This window comes from Aptenodytes patagonicus, chromosome 7 (assembly GCF_965638725.1).
Source record: "Aptenodytes patagonicus chromosome 7, bAptPat1.pri.cur, whole genome shotgun sequence".
NCBI lineage: Eukaryota > Metazoa > Chordata > Aves > Sphenisciformes > Spheniscidae > Aptenodytes > Aptenodytes patagonicus.
Window position 1 is genome coordinate 38,338,530 of NC_134955.1, and position 14,200 is coordinate 38,352,729.

The 14,200-nt window shown below is 41.7% G+C and overlaps 1 protein-coding gene across 5 annotated transcripts in view; it reads left to right on the forward strand.

Annotated features, from left to right (window-relative positions):
• Positions 1 to 14,200, forward strand: part of MEIS2 (Meis homeobox 2) — a 175,425-nt gene that overhangs the window by 154,188 nt on the left and 7,037 nt on the right. The window lies entirely within an intron of this gene.

Consider the following 14,200-nt stretch of genomic DNA (forward strand, 5'->3'; position numbering starts at 1 on the left):
AATAACTTTCCCTCTTCCAACTACTGATTTATCTTCCTATGTTTTCTTCAGTTTGGACACTGAATTAGAATGAAAACATTGTTTTTATTCTATTTATAGCTAATTTCTTATCAAATTTATTTTTAAATTCTTATGCACACAAGCAGAATGCTGAACTACTTTGCTTGAAGATGCTGCCCGTGAATTTGGGGCATTTTTTTCTCTTTTCACAGGCTTTTTTTGTTTTACATAATGTTTCTATTGACCTTAAATTTTGTGTTTCTTTCAAAGGTTGGTTAAAGATGTTCTAAAACTTGGCTTGAACTTCTTATGAAAGTATTATTATAATATTGGCTTATAAACCTATTAAGCCACAATAAAAGATCTGTGTAGCATATTTTACAAAATGCTTCCTCATGAATATATATGTATCTGTTAGATATGTATATCATTTGAGTTGCATATGAGCGTCAAGCACAAACCCTGCAATCTTTAGTTTAAGCTCATCTTTATCTTTAGCCATCACTGAATTTTCCAGCATCATCACCTAGCTGCTGCCCGGTCCTGAGATGCCTAAAATCTTTTGGTCCACACATACTTGGTTCCATTGGTGAGCATGCACAAAACTGCTTAGAATGGGATACAATTGAGAAACTTGGAACTGTAACACTAGCAGTACTGAAAAGTGAGATTTTGCCCTGCCCACAGTTATTTTATATGGAAAGGACCTCCAGGACAGAGGAGTAGGAACACATACATATATGGTGATAAATAGCCAGCAACATGTTCCAGAGTGACACACAACTTTCAACACAAAATCAGCCTTGCCTCAGTATATCTCCCCAGGGGCCAAATCCAGCCAAAGTTCTTGTCATACATCAGCCATACCAAGCTTTACGCAAAAGAGGCAAATGGGGTAGAGGGAGTGCTATACTCAATGGCTCATTGGCTAGAAAATTCACTTGTTAAATAGGATATATGTTTGCAGGTCTTCTCTTCATCTTGATTTAAATCAATGTCTTAACTGTTCCAAGTGAGTTGAGTTTCCCAATCAATGGGCTATTGAACATAATGCTCCATCTTTACTCTTCCTCAGTATCATGCCTTTCTTGTTCTCCTGACTGCCAGTTCTGTTGTGTATGTAACAACTAGTCAGTAGAACAAAATTAAATAAGAACAAGGGGTTGACTATACAGCCTCTTGGTTAGGGCTCCAGCTTCAGATGTGTGAGAGTTAAGTGTTGGTTAGTCATGACTGTATAATTACTTACTTCAGGTGGAACATCTTCAGAATGAGAACTGAAAGGGCTTTGTTCACTGTACTGAATACCTGGGCGATTCAGATATTCTTTAGGATGTGACGGACCTATGCTCAAGTCTTTGTTCCAAATCAAGCAGGATAAAGAGGCAAAACTTGATGTCTTTCTTTCCAGATTGCCGTGGTTTAATCCCAGCCGGCAATTTAGCACCACACAGCCACTCACTCACTCCACCCCCTGCGGTGAGATAGGGGAGAGAATCGGAAGAGTAAAAGTGAGAAAACTCGTGGGTTGAGATAAAAACAGTTTAATAGGGAAAGCAAAAGCTGCACACACAAGCAAAGCAAAACAAGGAATTCATTCACTACTTCCCATCGGCAGGCAGGTGTTCAGCCATCTCCAGGAAAGCAGGGCTCCATCACATGTAACGGTTACTTGGGAAGACAAATGCCATCACTCTGAACGTCCCCCCCTTCCTTCTTCTTACCCCAGCTTTATATGCTGAGCATGACATCATATGACATAGAATATCCCTTTGATCAGTTGGGGTCAGCTGTCCCAGCTGTGTCCCCTCCCAGCTTCTTGTGCACTTCTAGCCTCCTCGCTGGCAGGGCAATATGAGAAGCTGAAAAGTCCTTGACTTAGCGTAAGCACTGCTCAGCAACAACTAAAACATCAGTGTGCTATCAACATTATTCTCATACTAAATCCAAAACACAGCACTATACCAGCTACTAGGAAGAAAATTAACTCTGTCCCAGCTGAAACCAGGACACAGATAAATAGTCAAATAATTACGGTGTCAGCTATAAAGGAAAGAGATCTTTATCTGTGTTGTTATAAGAAAGAACAGACCTGTCCTAAGATGTCCGTCTCACTAAAAGATCCATAGGAATCCTGACTGGACATAAGCGTCTTCCTCTAACTCAGAGATAAGAGCATGGTTATGGCAGAAAGTAACTCACTGTTAGGATATGTAATGATGATAGGATGGGGTGTTAAAAAGCAGAAATCTACATGCCTAAAGAATTCAGGCACTTTCAGTGTTAAGTGAGGGCTTTTTTTTTTTTTTTTTACAAAAAATGTAGTTAGGTATCTAAGTCCACCTTCTGGTGGTTCCTGGAACATCTAACCAGAGACTGGAATTTCCTTGGGAGCAGATCACCTACACTTTAGGCGCTAGTGTCAACATCCCTTTGCTAATATTGCCTTCTAACTCGGAATTTCACTGAACATTAGGATTAGCTTTACAGGGCCTATGATGATTTTGATAATAGGACTTGGTAATTTTGAAAATTTTCCTTATACATCTGAGTGCTTTACTAGACCAGGCTGAAGTGATCAGCATTGTTGGATACGGCCCTGCAATTACCAGTTTTGTGGGCTCAAATGCAGGTTTATACACATATTCTTAGATGCCTTCACTCCTACGCAGTGCGGGAACAATTAGTGAAATTCTCCTGAAAATTAAGCCTCAACACTCTACCAGTCAGAACAGTCAGAGTTAATATTGAAATCCATCAGCAACCAGTTATTAAAATTATGTAAGATCACACACAGAGTTTCCAAACTGCTCTCATAAAGAAAGATAAATATTAGATAGGTTATATAGATTGGGTTTCATTTCATAACAGATATCTCAATTGTATGCAAAATGTGGGATAGTGGAACACATTACAGAACTGGCCAGTTTTCATTGAAGAAATATGTGCTCAGTTTCAAGTTTCTTTTTGTGGTATGATTTAATTTTCACATAAGATATTTAAGTGGCAGTGGCTACATTAGGAAAGACTTTTCCAGCTACCCGTCCTTTAACAGAAGAAAGAAAAATACATTAATAGCCCCCTCTTTAGCTGGAGAAGCCAACAAAAACTGAAACGTGGTGCACTTGAGCACAGGCTCCTCCGATGCTCTGCTCTGCCCATAAGCCAGCTGAGTACTGAAATCAGGGGAACCTAATGTTTCAAGTGCTTCAGAAAGCGCAAACCTTCCTGGTTTCAGTTCTTAGCTTGTTCAGAAGAATGAAAATAGCAGAGAAAAAAGAAATGGTGTAACATTCACATATATGTCCTCAATCATAGCATATCTGGACATCTAGGACCCCTGCAGAGCACCAGCAAGCTTTATCGCTGACTTGCCAGCTGTACTTTGCAATTATCTCTGGTGAGCCAGCAAGGGCTGGCTCTTGCTGGGGAGCAAGAGCTGAGCCCTGGGGGAGCTGAAGCACTGGTCAGAAAGCATGGGAGCCTGGGATTTGGAGTGGTAGACTGAGGAAACGGCTCCACGGAGGTTTTTTAATTTTTCCATTCCATGATTCCAAACCAGTTTGGCTTATAGTAACTAAGACACAAGGATACATGAAACACACTCATATACTAACAAACTCTCAAAAATGTTTTTAGACCATTTTCCCCTGATTTCTGTGGGATACAGAGAACACAAAATGGGATGAGACAGAGTAAAAGCTTCAGAAGTATGACACTGGGAAGATCTGTATAACTACCTCTTCATTTTAGCACACTTAAATAATATAGCTATCCCACACTTGCGCTGCTAATACCTTCAGTCACTGTGGAGCACGTATTCCATAACATGGCAGGCTGCAGACTCATGGTGTCTGTGGCGTTGACACACCTTTAGCTACTAAGCCGTTAGACCCTCTGGTTTGATAAAGTCTTCCCACCAGTATTGGAATAATTAAAGGGAAAAAAATGAACATGATTCTGCATCTACAGAGAGAAAGAAGATTTACATAAGCAGAATCTCCAGTAACCAGACAGTGCAAAGAGCAAAACACAAGGGATACCAGCATGTAGGTATGACTTACTGAGAGGCGATTAGGTGTATCTGGATAAGAGCTATAACATGGGGGGGGGGGGGGGGGGGGGGGATGTATTTATACATAGTGTATTATTTAGGCCCATTACTTCTAATTGCCTAACTAGTTCTCTTTCGTCTCACGTATGCTTTAGTACCCACCAACCAGAGAAAGATGTCTACAGCTAAATATCTGCCAATTATTATGGACTTTTGCTTAATATTCTATTGTTCCACTGACAGCACAGTTTTTAATATATCATTTTATACTATCCTGTACATCATCATTTTCCTGCCTCCCTTAGGGCCCTGGCTGTAATAGTTCTTATTTATTTCCACAACCTAACATATATGCAAAAGATCTTGTAGTCATGATGTCGCCCCCACCACCCTCACCTCTTCCCATCTTTGTTTTTGTAATCCTTTTTGTCTGTTTTTAAAGTTACAGTATAAAGAAGTGTGAACACAGCATGTGTGTAGACACATACCAGGGTCAAATACACAGCTTGCTGTGTGGTTCCCTTCCCCATCCGTAAACACACAAGACACTCCTCTCCCGCTCAGCAGCATTATACTGCAGCCTTTTCTTGTGGCCTGTAGATTTGGTTTTTTAGCTAATAAACTTGAAAACAGATCAGAAGGGAAATAAAGGAAAACTCCCTCGCTATTCCAACGGGTGAGGCAGAAGTTCAACAGCCTGTGTAGTGACTGATCACCTCACAGAATCTGCTCAGCACCTTTTGAGTCTAAGAGAACTGAATGGAGCATTGACTCTGGGCTGGCAGTGCCGCAGTCTGGTTAGTTGCATCGGATGCTATTTCTTACTGAGTACTTGTTTTGCAAAATGGTTTTTTTGAGGAAAATCTGTAGCAGTATAAGTTGGAGGTGGCTGCAACTGCATCGCTGTCTCTGAAACAGAACAGACATCTTTAGGATCAGTAGTTCTTAAACTTTCAGCAGTGTGTTTCTATAAATATATTTTGGCTGTGGGTTTTTTTAAGTGGGCTCTTCGGATCCAATTTCCTGAGGTCCGCTGGTTGACAGGTAGAAAAATACATATTTTTTCCTTCAGATTTTAATAACAATGAAAAAGTGTACAAGCTTCATGGTCGAGACAGGACAGTGGGTACAAAAAAATTGTTATCTTAAGGCAAAATTTACTGTCAGGGAAAATGGAACATTCCTTCTGAACTCACGAACTGGTAGTGCATGTGCAGGTTGGTTGTAGATGGTTGCTACAATAAGGCTTCTTTCATACAGGTGTGTTTATGCCCCAGGCTTGCTGGCCACAGTCCATTCCATTTACAGAAGCTGAATTAAACAATAACTACCGCATTGCAAAAAGAAGAAGGAAAAAAAAAAGGTGAGCGTCAAAGGAGATGCCTGAGAGCTTTGTTAGGGCCAAGAAAAACCCTGTTGCAGTTGTCAGAGCTTGTTGATGTTGCAGAGAACGGCACTTTTTTTTTTCTGCTGGATTTTGTGGTTCTGCCTTAGGAAAGAAAGTAAAATAGAACGGAAGAACAAAGTCCTACTCTATAAATCAGCAGCTGCTCCTTGCCAGATCAAAGGAGTGACATTTTTGCTCCTGGACTACTTGTCCACTTTAGGTGCTTGACAGACAGCTAACAGCTGGCCTGTTACATAGTATAGGAGAGTTGGGCTACATCTTCTTCAGAGTAGATGACAAGCTAATCAGAGATATCCATAGCACAGGACACGTGAGTGCACCTTGATCTCTTCAAACATACCCAGTACATAATTGCTAAACACCTTTATGCATTTTTGGCAAGTTGCTACTTAGGTAGTTTCCACTGAAAAGTAAGAAGGAGAATTAGTGCCTTAATCTAATTTGATCAGGGAAGTTAAACAGATGTTAAATTTGTTGACAACTCTCCTTTTCGGGTCAATTTAGAATTGGCTAAAAAATTTAACATGAAACAGTTAAAAAGACATGTAAAATACTTCAGTGTGATATTATTAAAAAAACTACACTTTTTTAAAAAACTACACTTTTAAAAAAAAACTTTTAAAAAAAAGTTACCTAAAATGAGGCCCCTCAACTCCCATGTAAGAAGCTAAATAAGCTGATTGTGTTTTCAAGGCTGCTGGACCCTCATTAGTATTGAAAGTCTTTTCCTATGAGTTTAAGATGATAAATTAACACATCTTTAAATGCAAGAGTTACTTAAGATTTTATAGGAGATCTGTTACCTACCTTTAACACGGATGTCTAAATGCTAGCAAATCAAAGCGCGTGCCAAATTAGCTAAAATTGTATTTAGCATCTCCGCAAGATGTATGTATACAAACCTGGAATTTTAATGTCAGTAGTAAAAATTTCAGAGTGATTCAGTTTCTAGTTGATTCCCATCTGCAATAAATCAAGTACAGGATGAAGCTATCTCCTACAGCTTATGTCTATTGACTTTGCATTTTATCTGTAAGATATGAATAGCTAAGGAAGTATGTCTCTTTGTCTCCTCCCTTCCTTTCAAGTATCTTTAAAAGATCATTTTTACGGTGCATGATAAATAACTGTATATGAATAATCTGATGGCACTCGTGAAAGGGTAACAGCCATCGCTGGTGTGTGTTATGTGTTCTTCAGGTGCGATTGCATGCATGAAAGGCGCTTGTTACCCGCCAGAAACCCAGGGGGAATAAGGGATGATACTTTTCCACTTAAGCTGAGGTTTCCTGAGAGCTTGTGAGGGAACCAGTGCCCACCCGGTGGCACGCGCGGGTGTGGAGCGGGAACTCCTCACCACCTTCACGCTAACAGACATACGTACCTCCCACCCGCTCTCGTTCACAGCGGGGTTTCACGGCGTGCTTGCTGCCCAGGACAGCGCAATCCCCACATCCACACCAGGTAAAACCGGAGCACGGCCACGGCGCTACCTGGCTCTCTGGGTGCAGAGGAGGCGGCCGTGGCCCTGGGGCAGCGGCTCCCCCGGCCCCGGCCCGGCAGCGGTGCTCTGGCCCCACCTCATGGCGCCCTGCTGCACAGCGGGAGGCCTCACCTGGGGCCACCGGAGGCTGAAACTCGGGGCGAGCCCAGTTTTGCAGCAGGGAGTGGCAGCTCTTCTGTTGCCAGCATTACTGGGTACCGACCCCAAGCGCAGGCTGGCTTTGGCCTTGGCGCTGGGCCCTCACGGCCCTGGGCCAGTGGCGAGGCCGATGGAAGCAGCGGGGCGCAGGTCGGCAGGGGAGCCAGGTGGCCATGGGGCCTCCAGGTTCGTGGGGAGCACCAGGGAGCCCCGACTGCGCCTGGGGCCTCCTGGACATCTGCCTTCATTGTAGCGAAAGGGTCCTGCACGCAAGCCTCTGCCCCAGGAGCGAAGGCAGGGTAGCTCTCCCGGGTTTGTGCTGCAGTGCAGGTGCTCCCCGTGACAGGCACCAGATCCTTCCTCGGCAGAGCCAAATCGTTTCCCCGCACTCCCAAGAGGTAACCTGGTAACTGAGAGTTACATGTTTAACGAGACGGATTTTCTCTGAGGTGAATAGATGCCCTTCTTGCCAATTCTCATGATTTTATCACAAGGCTCAAGTTATTTCATGTTAACTTGAGGTCCCGGCTCCAGGAGACAATGGTTACGTGAGAATCTTTTCAAGTAAGTTTCCTGATTTTGTGGCTGAGAAGAGCAGTTTAAAAATGTGGCGCAATGACTGAAAAACTCGCAAAGTAAACACTGAGAAGAGCGCTGTTTAAATTTCTGATTTTTTAGGACAGTCTCACAGTTATGGGACAGGCAAATTCATGATTTCCAACAATTGGCAGCTCCGAGTGGCGTAACGTATTTTTAGGAGCTCCAACATAAACATACAAGATGCAGCAGAGGTCTTCGGGACGGTTAGCGCCTGCCTCGGGCTGCCTCAGGCACCCAGCTTAGTTGCTCTCTGTCATCTTCTGGAGCCTTCTCTCCACCAAACGTGGATGCTGACTTATGTCCTCTGAATCACACCTTTGATAGATGTGAGATGTCTAAATTAGCTTAGGAAAATCAGTTTAAACAGTCCATAACTCCCCTTCTCTAACAAGGCTGTCCAAAACTATGTGAAGTTTTGTCCGGGAATGAACCTGCCTGTCCCTCCCTCTTCCTCTCAAAACCAATCATGTAAGTGACTCCATTTCTCAATATTCATGACTTAGGGAAGCTTTGTTTAGATGGCTCCTTTCCAGGTGACTAACTCAGCTTTTTTAATTTCCTATAAGGAATGCTGCAAATAAGAGTTGGTAACCAGGTGCGGCATAGATTCAGTGAAGCATAAACAAGGGCTTTTTCAACTATTTTTGTACACACATGTACAGAAGGACGCCTAAACCTAATTCTGTCAGTTTAGAATACATATTGGAGGGAGAAGCTAAATAAACTAAGATAACTAGATTTTACTTACTCAGATAAAAGTTTGGGTGATAGACAAAGACTGCTGTAAAGGCGGGGGGGGTGTATATTGATAAAAGTGTTTCTGCAAATTAGTCTTTTCTAATGCATTCTTTTGGACTGCTCTGATCTGCTCAAGACTTCTGAAATGATTCTTTCAGCCTGGGAAAGAAGTAATTTTCTAGGTTACTTATGAAAACATTTTTTGTGACTTACATATATTATTTCATTGCTTATTTTCCCTTCCAAATTAGGGCATTCTTGGGCAACAAGGGATCAGTGTAGTATATACTCTTGAGCTAAACACTGACATGTTCATAGTCCAAATACTGAAATATCATTTAGGCAAAGATTTATTTTCCCATCCAAGGTGAAAACATTTGGGTTATTTTTTAGAATGCGTTCTTAGGCTCTTACTCAGCAAAACATTGAAGCAGGTGCTTAAACCCCATTTATTCATCAAGCTCAACTCCCATTTACCTAGGTTTAATAAGAGCCGAGCTTCTCATCTAGGTTTGGCAGGTTTTTGAAAAATCTTGCTAGACTGTTCCTCTGGGAATTTAAAAAAAAGTTGAAAATTAGGCTTTATATTCAGATGACAGAAAATAAACAATTTTAACCCTATGTTATTGTTGTTATTGTTACTTTTAATTTTTTAATATTTCTATGACTAAGCCTGTGACAATGTTCATTCAGTATCTCTGTTCTTTTCAAGTGAAATAGCAGAAGTGTCTTCTTGGGCTAAAATCTAAATTGAGGCAAAACTTTCCTTGTCGTTAATCCTTTTAGAGAACTGATTGTGAATTCGTCTCACAAATTTGTTTATTTCTCCGTTTTTCACATAAAGAATTGAGAACCCATTTATGCAGTGGCTGGTTTGTTAAATAAATGCAATATTTTAACACTTCCTTTTCTGGGATGGATATTTTAAGTGGAAATCCAGATTGAAGACTGATACTGAAAAGTTTTGAGTTGTACCTGGTGGCTCCATATTGTTCCTCAGTCTCTCAGAAGGAGCAATCTACTCTGCTGCGGGGGACTGGTTCAGTTTTGCACCAGTTCGTCTCACAGAAGACATTAGACGTATAGACAAGTGACTAGAGTTAAATACCACTCTGCTTGAGTTCAGATTAGACCCCAAGTTGGGGATGAATTGTAGTTTCCTAAGCTTTCATGCAATATATCCTCCTGAAACAAGACCTGTTGTGACCCTACGTACTTAAAGTGAATTTTCCATGATAGCCGTAGAGTAATGCTAGAGATGTTTCTAATTCTGACTACCAATCAGTACAGCCACTAACAGTTCATTTCAAGAACTAATCTTACTCAGATTCAGTTATGGAGTGGTCACAATGTTTTGAAATACATGTATAGTATGTATAAAAAAGACAGTGGAAACAACAACAAAATTATTTTTGAATGCGCCAGACTTGAGCAAGCAGACTAAGAGATCTCTATTTGCTGTTTATTCTCTTTTGCACTTTGCAGAAATATCTCTCTGCAATTTTATCTGAACATTATTTATTATAAAAATAAAATGTATTATGTAAATGTAGTTTAACGTCATTTGATATTACTTGAGATAAAATATGATAAATATATAAAGAAGGTTAATTACAGGACTTCCTATAAAATACAGAATACATGTTTATTTTGGACAAAGAAAACCAAGGCTCTATTTGAAGAGATGCAATTAAATGCATATATTTAGATTATATTGTCATGCTAATTAGCAATGGTAGGAACCAATTAGGACTAGGGCTACCAAATCACCAGACTACATTGCATATTCACTAGTGTACCTTTACTGCTCTACTGGTTTTTGCTGGAAGCAGATAAAAATGAAATGCGTTCTTTTGAAAGCCCATATTGTTGTGCATTTTGAGCCAAATCTTGTTCGTTGTGCTTTCATAAATTGTCCCGCAGAAGCTACCGGAACTACTTGTGTGAGAAAGACAGACTCTGGCTGTAGGAAATATATGTGGCTGCTTTAGGTAGCAATTAAAGAAAAATACAAGATGCAAAAAACCTTCTTTCTATTCAAATGGCTATTGTTTGAATAAGCCAGGTCAGTAATCTGTCATTTGCAAAATGCTGGAAGTGAGATTTTCGTTAAACGTCCTATGTCGATGACATGTATTTCTCAACATTACACACCTCATTTATCATTCTGGAATGAGGACCAAGTACCATATGAATGTAGAGTTTGTGAAGGTATCGCCTCACAGCCCTGGAGGCTGATGACCCCTCTTTATCTACACAGCAGGTAAGGCACAAACAGTGGCAATGTGAGCTCTCTTTGCAGTCCCCTGCCAGTGTGCCTGACTGCTAAGCTGGGGGAACAAAGGAAAGATAGCATATGGATAGCAGATTGTAGGAGCGCTGAAAGAGGACTGAGGAAATCTATGTTGGGTGTGTGGCTCTGCCAAAGATCTCTTGTATGACTTTGGCCTTGTCACTTAATCTCCTTCTGTCTCCCTTCCCCTTTGCAAACAGGGAGAAAGCATCTCTCCTCTCCCCCAGGCTTTGCCTGGAAATCTGTTCAGACCCTGAGTCCTCTTGGACGGTGTGCTTGTGCAGCATGGGGTGGAGGAATACTGAGCTTCATTGGGTCCTCTAACTGCTGCTATCATCCAAATAATAGAAATTACTATTAACAGAAGAGTAACAAAGAAATCCATGTCTTGTTGATAGATTTTACTCATCTTTTCAGGCCATTCAATCTTTGGCCTCTGGGTGAAGAGTATGAAGAAGGCAGGCAATTAGTGTCAGGAACAGAGCTGTGAATTCTTCTTTTATAGGGTTCCAAATAATGCTGCAAATAGTGGCATTGGTATTCTCTTTTCTCACCTGTCTCTTAATGCTTTTTGAAGACATTTGCGCCAAAATAACATCACAGTGTTTCTGCAATGCACGAACTGAAGTGCTGTGCAAAAGGCTGTATTTTGCTTTACTTTGGCCCTGGAGATGGCTCCCCGCGGGACTCAAAAAAAGCCCTCAAAAATGTAAAGGCTAGGGCAGGGACTATTGTTTCTACATCTCTGTTATGCACTGTGCATATTTATGGGGCAGTATAAAGAATAAATAATAATCCACAAACACTGCATTCTGTGCCCTTGCCTACCAATTGTGCTGATGCATTACGTGATGTAGCTACTGCTAATGAAACTAGGATCTGATTTTTAGCTTCACCTGAAATGTATGTCTGTTTTGCACCTGCAATTTTGCAAATGTAAATAATTTCATATGTAATTTTTCAGACATACCCATTGGTGGGTATAATTGATGCCATTTATGGACAGGATTTTTCAGAGGAGCTGTAGAAACGGAATTTCAAAATGATCTAGATGCCTAAAGCCTCTGTGCTCCTATATTTTTCTAAGTATATGACAGTGTATCTTCTCTTCAGACAAAGCGTTGCTGGTCTAGAGGACATCATTTGCACCTGCAGTTATGCACATGTGCAAAAGAAAAATGGAGAAATAATGAAATCAGAAATAAAACCCAAGCACTATTTTTTGCAAGATTTACTGGACAAATGCGATCACTTTTATCGCTGTTTTTTTCCGGGGGGAAACAAATATTGGGGAACTCAGTATTAGGGCTTTAACTCTCATTTCCAAAACAACTAGGGAATTGCCTCTGTGCAGAGTTCACAGTGAAAGGCTGGCTTTATTCACATCAGTGGAATAAAACAAGGCCAACCTCTTTTGGGAGTGAATGGCTGGGCGAGACTGGGTTTTCAACACCCGTCCCAAAAGGCTTACTCCGTGGTGGCTGCCGAATATGTAAGACTGGAGTGGAGTATCCCAATCTGCTGCTCACGGAGGTAAAGCAGTTGTCACCCGAAACCCTTCAGGACTTAGAATTTTCTTAATGCTCTGCCTTGTTGTGCGAGCCCATTGAAAGAACACTTCAGAGGGCACCCATTTCTTACTAATGTAAACTTTCTGAGGAGTATCCAAAGATATGACCTCTGGGTGAACCTTTAACCTTCCCCTTAATTATTTGTTTGAAGACAGTGTCGAGTTCTCCCGCTGAGAGCCAAGGCCCATAATGCTTCGCAGCCCTGTGAGCCGGGGTGTGTGTGCAGGGAAGTGGAGAGGGACATAAATAAGGAGACCACCAGATGTAAATAATAAAAGTGGTTGGGGTTTAAATAAAAAACGAAAAAGCAATTTGGTTTCCCTGAAGAGTGGCCTGATTGAAGGAAAAGGGTAGTAAGACGGAAAGTGTGTGCGTGTGGGGGGATGTTTCTGTTGTCTGTGATTTTTTACAGGCCTAAATAAGCGTTCATTCCATTCTTTAAAACCTTGCCATCTGTATACACCATTAGAAGCTCATAGGAGAAGAGAAAACAGTCTTATCAGGCTTTCCTGTTAATCTCTATTGCCCTTAACTTTAGCTGATAAAAGGCGCGCTGGACGGAGGAGGTTCAGGTCAGGCTCCATTTGGTCAGCGCGGTAACGTTACTGGAAAGTAGCTCAGCAAACTGGGTCCTATTGGGGACTTTTGTCTTTGAGGACGGAAACACACCTCGTAATCACAGCGCTGGGATAGGACATGACTTCGCTGTGCCGCAGTCAGAAGGGAATAAACAAGTACATCGACTGTGTCTGCGTTTTTATTCTAATACCTGAAGTCATGATGAATTCTGAGGCAGGATGACATTTCTGACAACTGAATTATACTTTTCCTAAAGAATAAAGAATGTCTTTTGGATGTAAACAGAGAGATGCAAAAGAGCCCTTTAGTGTTACTTGTAGCATTTATGCATCTGTCTAATGAAATTTCCACAACTGTGATTACGGAAGATGCAATCGAAGGTGTGCCACCGTCTTTTATTATCTGCGGAGGAATTTAACCGGGGGGCGGGAGGGAGGGAAGCGCGACAAAAGGCCTTGCGGAGTTGATGCTATATAAAGGCTAGCAATTTACTAAATGAGCAGATGAACTTAGTTTTCAGTTAGCTGACTGAAAGACTTCGCTAGGTGTTGGATTGGGCCCAATGGCAATTATTGGAGGCTGTTTTGGATGATGGGCATGTTAGTATTTCTGAAGAGGATTAAACACTAGTATTCGACTTCATTAGCACTCCTTAAGGGTCACCAGCCGAAAGCCTGAGCTGTGAAATAGCACACAAAACCTGTGCGAAGGCTCCAAAGTGTTCTCAAACACAAAGAGGGGAGACAAAAACAAGCGTGGCTCCTGAGTGATAGAAAATTGCCCTGTTTTGAAAGAAACTCTGTGAATAGGCAAGTTTTAAGATTATTTTAGGGAAATTAATTTAGCTTAGCTTGTGCCGATGCGGATCGCTGCGCATTAAGCTAATAAGAAATATGCAAGCACTTATTTTTGGATTACCAGCAAAATTAAATCCAGGCTCCGCAGCCAACTAACTGCCTTTACCAGCGCTCAAAAGCCTCGGCAACCGCCCCGGTTTGAGATAAAAAAAGAAGGTTATTTTGGGCCTAATATTAACCACATGTACCTGCGACTGAGGGTTTCTAACAAGTTGAAAGGTGCCTGAGTTTAGGGCGGGCGGTCGCCTTGCGCGGGGTGTCCCCACTCGGCCGCAGAGGTCGCCCCCAGCTGGCACTGACCTCCAAACGACCCCCGCCTTTACAGGCTCCAACTGCAGGAGTTGCAGAAGAGCAGAAGTCTTTCTGGGCCGGCACTTATTGCTGCTGCGCTGGTGATAAAACTTCAGACAGCCTAATTGATGGCTTTGCTGACCTAACGATACCTTGTGAAAGCACGG